Source organism: Emys orbicularis, chromosome 2, assembly GCF_028017835.1.
Source record: "Emys orbicularis isolate rEmyOrb1 chromosome 2, rEmyOrb1.hap1, whole genome shotgun sequence".
NCBI lineage: Eukaryota > Metazoa > Chordata > Testudines > Emydidae > Emys > Emys orbicularis.
The window spans coordinates 131,783,929-131,790,826 of NC_088684.1; positions in this window are offsets into that span (position 1 = coordinate 131,783,929).

Consider the following 6,898-nt stretch of genomic DNA (forward strand, 5'->3'; position numbering starts at 1 on the left):
GAGACCTGGGTGTCTCAGTAAAGGAGCATTCAAATGGTGGCTTTTAAAAATTGAGCTGGTTTCCAGTAATAAGATTTGTGGTTGATAATGTTAGAACAGGTTTTATTTTAAATGTAATCAGAAGACATTGTGCTGCTATTTTGCAAGATAAATCAGATACCTCTGAATCTTTTGCCTTAGTCTGCTGTAACTATGGAGTTTGCCATGGGACAGGCATTTCCCATTTATATCAGATAGCAAACAGCAAGACACTCACAAACAATCATTTTAGCAGGCTCACTTCAAATCATTCTTTTAGGATAGTGTTGATAGGAATTGTCAATAAAGTTCAGCACTGAGATGGAAAGTTGTGATTGGATTCAACATTAATTTACATCTACATTTAGTGTTGGGGCTGATGTGTGGCAGGCTCTCAATTTTAACAGTTCTGTGCTCACCTTTCTCAAATTGACTTCTTGAAGGTACAGTGAGGATCCGTGATACAATATTAAAGTACTTTGGATAATCTGTTTTAATGTCTAGCATGTATTGTGAAGCAAAAAAATAAAAATAAAACACACTCTACCCTTTATCAAGGTGAAAGGTCCATTAAGTCTTCCCTAAAGTTCTGAGTGATAATTTCACCTATAGTTTAGGAGGGCACAGTTTGTCACAGTATTCTTTTCGTTAGAGCACTTTAATGAGAGGTGAAACTAGTTGAATTTCCTATTAGCCTTTTAATAGTCTATTGCCTTATATTTAATATTTTCACAAAACACTGGAGACCACTGTAAACTTCTCAGATACTGTATTTTTGTAGTGAAACATAATTTAATCTATTTACATAGAAGAAATCAATGTTTACTGGAATTGTATATAAATATATATGCTGTTATGTGCATTTGTTATTTTGTGATTATGTGATTAAAAAGTGTAGGCAAAACTTAACTGCTCTATCATACAACTTTCCTTCAAGGGAAGCCATACATGAAATAATTCATAATACTATGAAAGGTGTAATGTTCCTTTCTAGGACCACAGGTACATAGTAGCAATGAGGCTAGGTCTACACTGCAGCGGGGGTCCGACCTAAGATACGCAACTTCAGCTACGTGAATACCGTAGCTGAAGTTGCGTATTTTAAGTCGGCTTACCTAGCGGTGAGGACGCGGGAAAGTCGACCGCTGCCGCCGACTCCGCTGCCGCCTCCTGCCGAGGTGGATTTCCGGAGTCGACGGCAGAGCGATCAGGGATCGATTTTACCGCGTCTTCACTAGACGCGGTAAGTCGATCCCCGATAAACCGATTGCTACCCGCCGGATCGGCGGGTAGTGAAGACAAAGCCTGAGTGAGCAGATGACTTCAGTTAAGGGGTAATTTTCAGTGTCCCAGATCCCATGAGTGGAGTAGCTTATGCTGAATTTGTTAGCAGAATCTCTAGATCTTGTTTATATATATTTAATTTGCATGGAACTAGCTATCTTCCACTGAAAATGACTGACTGCTGCTTGTGCCTTGAAATAGCGAGGAAGATGAAACATTAATTTCAGTTGCCTCTACCCCCTTGATGTTTCTGTGGAGAGGAATTGTTGCTTGCACCTCCCTAAAAAATTTTTTGCCTTCAGGACTTGATTCCATAGCTTACCAACAGCTTTCTGGTTGTATGAGAACTTGTGGAGATCTCTATTCTTTAGTGCCTTTGAGCAGTAGCTAAACAGTCTGAATTTGAAACTGCTGTTATAATCCTAATGGTTGGACTTGCTTTTATACTCAGAACTAATCTAAATGAATCCAATGATTTGAAGTGATTTTTACTAGCCTCATTTTAAATGGCTGCCCTTCTGCTCTGGAGTTAAGATGCTGCTCCACCAGCAGCAGCTGAAGCCATTGTTTGTAATGCTGCACCTGCTGCTTGAGGGATAAATACTTTACAAAGATGTTTATCATTAACCAAATGTATTCTTATCTTGGGAAAACGTAAACCCTGTGGTTTTAATATTTGCTGATAACATTCCACTTAAGGTTATGACATTCTACTTCCAAGATGGGACTATAGAATTTTGATAGGGGTTTTCTCTTTTTGGTCATCTTTTATACCAGTTACACTTGGAGTCTGTCTGTCTGGACAAAAGGTTAGCTGGCTGCTCTTACACAATGAGGCTTCATCTCTTGGTTGCACGTGGTAAGTTTCATTTATTGGTGAGATTTGGGCACTGCCAGGAGAGAGTGATACTTTACAGGCCACACTTCTACTTCATTAGCTGTGAAAATGTTGCACAGTCTTATTGTACCTCAAATTTTTTTATTGGCAATGCTGTTTTTGAAGTGTTTTGACATAGAAGGACTGGAATTTTTGTTAAGAAAGGTACTTAATTTGAGTACTTATGAGATTAAAGCTTGTTTGTCAAGCCCTTGTACAGTTGCTTAATGAATGTTTAATATTGAAGGATCCAAATGTATTTTTATGTTTATATTTTCTGCTTTGTTTGTCTGGGTACTTTTTTTTCTTTTTGGTTTTTAAAAATGACTTTCACTCTTATGGAACACTAAAATAAAATTTTGAATTCAGTGTTTGAACACTCTTGTTGTTTTTCACTAGACTCTGGAAGTGCTAGAAAATGCACAAGACGGAATGGAGAGAACTCCGTGTAATGGACAAATCGCTAATGTGTATAATCTGGGGAACTGTTCTGCAGTGGCCCTGCAGAGTGGAATAAGTCTGTTCCATCACTGTAGAGAAAATTGCATTCGCTTTCTCAGCCGTTCCTAAAGTTTGCACAGCAAAATCATTTTATGCCATATGTGATTGATTACAGTGGGCCAGAGTCTCCTGCAGTTAAAGCTCAATGGCTGAAGTGAGAGAAGCTGGGAATATAGATAACTTAATGTCAAAGTATAAAACAAGCAGGTGAAACTGGCTTACAGTTAGACAAATGTTTGTGTGCTACAAAAAGAAAGGGGTGTTTAAGATTTAATGTGGCATCTCAAGGCAATTCTGATTCGTGGGCCTATGGCCCTCTAGCTTTGGCTGCCAGCTCATATTTTCCTCAAGTTCATGTAGTGATTCTCTGCTCCGCAAAATACCAGCATTTGATAGTTGTCAGCAGAGGATGCTTGATGTTCACTTGTGCACCGGGGGGACATGAGGGTGGTCTGTCTTTTCCAGGTCATGCAGCAGTACTATGGTAAGTTCTCAAAATTGTGACTCTTTAATTTTTTTTTTTTTAAACTGGTGAAAGGAGCTGGGCTGACGTTCCTCAAGACTGAAATCCAGTGCTGAACAAGTGCAGCATAGCCAGCGGCAGGGCAAACTTCCTGTGCTCTGTTCTCCTGGCACTGTGCCCCAATTCTCTTCTCTAGAGCTGAGAAGGGAGTTACGTCTTCAAGGCATTTTCAGTGATCGACTGAGTCTGCCAACTAAGGGTCTAGTTATGATTTTTTGATGTGGACACCTCTTCATTGGGAATTGCACAGATTGCTAATTTTACAGAAGCTGAGAGTAACAGCTTTAGGCCACAGCGACCTGGGCTAGATATAGACAAGTAAACGACAAGTGTAGCAATTACCACTATCCTCTGAGCTAGCTAGACACCCACTACAATGAAACTTGATAATGCTCTTCCTTCTGTTTATTATTTGTATATCTGCTCCTCCCTGGTGGGAGGACTTTAAAAAAAAATGCAGTGGGTTGTGGCTCAGTGATCCAGTACATCCAACTTTCCGATTGGCAGAATGTGAGTAGAAGAGACACTCTTTGGGCTTGTCTACACTGGCGCTTTACAGCGCTGCAACTTTCTTGCTCAGGGGTGTGAAAAAACACCCCCCTGAGTGCTGTAAAGTTCCAGTGTAGACAGTGCACCAGTGCTGGGAGCTATTCCTCTCGTGGAGGTGTTTTTTTGTTTGCTTTTTGATTTTTTTTGCCGCGACTACACACACGTTGCTAGTGAAGACATGCCCTTTGTCACACACACATTGCTGCTGCCTATCCCTCTCCTACTTTGGGATTTGCTAGAGGGATGGGAGCTGTCTCTAGCTGCATTGAGTCCATGGTAAACACCCTGTGGGGTGGGAAGTCTGATCAAGTTCAGCAGCATGTGAAGACTGAGCTTATTTACATGATAGAGAATGTATGAAAGTTATTGCCAAAAGCAGTCCATTAGAACCAGGTTAGTAAGGATGTCAGTCCTTCAGGAGCACTTTAACTGCATTAACTTTTAAATCCTCTTCACTCTTTGTTCAGTATATCTGGGCAGCAAGGACAAGGTGGGAGAATAATCCGTTTTCCTTTGTCTCTGTCAGACCACTTTGGCCTAAAATGTATTTGCCTTGTCAGGAGAACTTGCATGCCACTATAATAGCCTCCTTGATGCTTCTCTCTGCCTCCACTCTAAGGCATTGTTTCCTTCAAGGGATGGATCAAACTAGCTATTAAGGTCCTTCTGCATTCAGTCTGAATGGTTCTCTCCTCTGCCAGGGCCATCAGCAATAATGCTCTGGGGAAACTTACAAGCCAGCATTGAATAGAAATTACATGGTACTGTCAAGCATTTCATCCTTGTGCATAGCTCTAATGAGGTATTGTAGAGACTCTGAAGAAAGCTAATCAGATGCCTACTCTCTCGCTGCAGGTGTTTCCACGTGGCCTTCGCTGGAGAAGGTAAATCATAGCTGAGTGACTTCATTCTGGGAAACAGGGCTTCTGTTTTTAGTTTCATGTGAATTGTCATGCTCTGTCAGACCATTGGCTCCTCTAGTTTGGTATCTTCTGGTCAATGCTTGAAGCCTCACAAAAACCTCTACTGCCAATGAGCCTGGCTAACTGGGAAACTGCTGTGGCCTGGTAAGCAACTTTCCACCTCTCCCAAGCTCCACTTCCATGCAAGCACCAGGCTGGCTTATTCTCTGAAACATGAGGGCTGGTTACCCTTAGCTGTATCTGCTCATAATTGGTTTGTATTAGAGTCCTCTGACATTGTTTGGCTTTCCTGGAGCAGAGTGGTGGCTGGCTGATTTCCTTGCTTGTTAAATTTTCTGCCATTATTTGTTTAGCAATGTCTTTAGGAAGGCTTTCTTCATTGACATGTTGTTCAGGCTATATCTACACTACGCAACTTTTAGTGACATGGCTGTCACTACAGCCGTGCTGCGAAAAGTCGTGTCGTGTAGCTGCTGTTTGTCGGCTCTCCTGCCGAAAAATCTTCCACCCCCAACGAGTGGCGTTTGTGTTGTCAGCAGGAGAGCGCTCCTGCCAACAACACTCTGTTCACACTGGCGCTTGTCGCGGCAAAACTTTCTTTTGTCTTTCGGGGGTGGGGGGGAAGGACACCTCCAAAAGACAAAAGTTTTGTCATTCAATTGCCAGTGTGGACATAGCCTCAGTCTAGTCTCGTGCATAAGATTCAGATGCCAAATGACTTGCACACATTTGAGCTGTGTGCTGATATCAAGACTGCAATAATTTTGGTATATCACTGAGAATGACCTTTTCCAAGCATCACCTCTTTCTCCTCTTTGTATTATTAAACGTCAAGCCTGTCTAATTGATTTCCTATTCACTTTGGGGCTCTTTGAAATTGCCAAATCTGCAGTGCTCTATCGGCCTGTTATCACTTCTCCTCCAGGTTGATTGGGACTAAGTTTGTTTTTCTGCAATCTTTCTTGTAGGGGCCAGAATGGCTATTCGATTTCATAGTGCCCTTCAGTCAGCCCTGAATAAATGTATTGAGTCCCAGTATAGGATCTTCAGGGCTTTCTGAATAAAAAGAGGCAAGTGCTACCAACTGCCTTAGACTAACATTTGACTCTCAATCTCTGGAAGACTTTCAGCGGCTATGGAATAGTTCATATCTTCCTATTTGCAGCAGGTCCCTGTTACAATGATAACGAATGCTTAGCCATTAATCCTCTCTTCCATCCAGTGGGGCAAATGAGTGTTATCCATATTTTGCTGTGAGGCTGGAGAAATGGAGGCAGAGTCGAAGTGACATGCCCAGGGCTACACAATCAATTTAGCCAGGACTAGAATGCAGGAATTCAATAACTTCTAATCCAGGAGTCGGCAACCTTTCAGAAGTGGTGCGCCGAGTCTTCATTTATTCACTCTAATTTAAGGTTTCGCGTGCCAGTAATACATTTTAACGTTTTTAGAAGGTCTCTTTCTAGAAGTCTATAATATATAACTAAACTATTGTTGTATGTGAAGTAAATAAGGTTTTTAAAATGTTTAAGAAGCTTCATTTAAAATTAAATTAAAATGCAGAGCCCTGTGGACTAGTGGTCAGGACCCGGGCAGAGTAAGTGCCACTGAAAATCAGCTCGCGTGCCGCCTTTGGCACGCGTGCCATAGGTTGCCTACCCCGTTCTAATCTATGTCCTTGGATGACTAAGCACCGTGTGTTGGATGACATATGGACTGTATATGTACATTGTGTTCTTGTGCTTGTACCACTAGTGCATGTGTAACCCTTCTGCCCATCTAAGTTGGCAGCAACAAGGGCCGGGTTCTGTATCTAGGGGTTCCGTTTCAATAACGCAATGCAAAACCGGCTCGAGCCCCCACCAGTGACCTGGGACAATTACATACCACCCCCCTGGGTGCCTCTAAGAGGCAATACTTCCCCTCTCGCAAGCACCGAGTCTGAGTGTAGCAGAAAATGTTTAATAACATGAGGTAAACAACATCAGCATTAAATTTCCACACTTGCCATAATTCACCACCAGATGTCAGGGTAGAGCTCATCCTGACTCTGCTTACACAAGCTAGCTCGAAATTGGTTCACAAGGTCAGGAGTTGTGGGCTACAGTTCAGAGCAGTGGTTCTCAAACTTTTGTATGGGTGACCCCTTTCAGAGAGCAAGCCTCTGAGTGCAGATCATTATAAATGCTGGAGGCAAAGCGGGGTGTGAGGTGGAGGCTGACA